This window comes from Carassius auratus, chromosome 25 (assembly GCF_003368295.1).
Source record: "Carassius auratus strain Wakin chromosome 25, ASM336829v1, whole genome shotgun sequence".
Lineage (NCBI taxonomy): Eukaryota > Metazoa > Chordata > Actinopteri > Cypriniformes > Cyprinidae > Carassius > Carassius auratus.
The window spans coordinates 3,722,414-3,723,656 of record NC_039267.1 but is presented as its reverse complement, the minus strand read 5'-3'; positions in this window follow the sequence as shown (position 1 = coordinate 3,723,656).

Sequence of the window (1,243 nt, the reverse complement as noted above, 5' to 3'; positions counted from 1 at the left end):
GGTTGGGAGCTGGGTCTATACTAAGCAAGCTATGATGTCTTTCACCTTGATATTTTATATAACTGACTCGCTGCACAGCCTAAAAAGATGCTCAGGACAGTTGACGGGCCACTGCTGCGCATCGTCACCAAAGCTTACCTTTCTCACGTGTTTTTAAGCCTTACCGCGCGTGTCGATTTAAACATTAAAGCATCCAAACATCCAAGCGTGCCATTAGGTGCGCACGAGAGAGAGAGCCGCGTATCACGGACAGCGACACTGAACCGAGCTCTCACCGCGAAGTCCCTCCTGCACCTGAACGAACAAATGCAATGTTTTAACAAACAAAAGATGGGAAAGAGCCCAATTCAGTACTCGCGGTTTTCTGGTGTTCAGGGCTCACGCAGAGAAAGTCGTCTCAAAACACTTGAACATCGAATTTGCTTATTTTTGATCTTGTGCCGACAAATACATACGAAATATGTCAAAATATCCACCTTGGAAATTATGCGCAAAAAAACTGTCAGTTATTTCTGAAGTGAAAGTAAACAGTTGAGGAAAAAATGGGATGTGTAATATATTGGATGCGTTCATCGTCTCTTAAAGGGACCGCACCTAATTTAGCGACTGGCTGCAGTAATGTTAATGATAGAAAATTAAAATGAAAATCACTCACTGCTCTTGACTGAATTACTTTGTAGTTTTAACAGTCAAACCAAAAATTATTCACACACCAGATATATTATTTTATATATATAGCAAAACTGTAATAATGTGAGATATGTTGAATGTGTCTGAATAAATGTAGGTTTGATTGTATATTTCATTTTTACATTGAAGACTATGCAGTGCCGTTTTACCTTTAATTATTTGGTTTCTGTACCTTGACACATACAAACTTGAAAAAAACGTAAACATTGTGTAAATAGCACAAAGAAATAAAAATAAACGAACATACAAATTAAACAATTTCAAACAGGGTCCACTGGTACAACCTTCACCGGGTCCCCGCTGACCCCAGCTTTCACGCAACGCTCCTGGGACGCAACTGGAATACGTTAACATGGGTGCGTAAAAAAATATGCAACGCATACGCACTGCAGACGGAGTATGTGTGAAACAGGCGTAAGGTTGTTTGCACCTTGTGCAATGTGGAATTAGTTTACAGCTTTTTCAAGCACTTTGTGATGCATTTTGGAAACAGGAGATGAGCCCCTTTTCTAATGCACTATCTAGCTTGATAAACCCCTTCTCAAAGACTTAC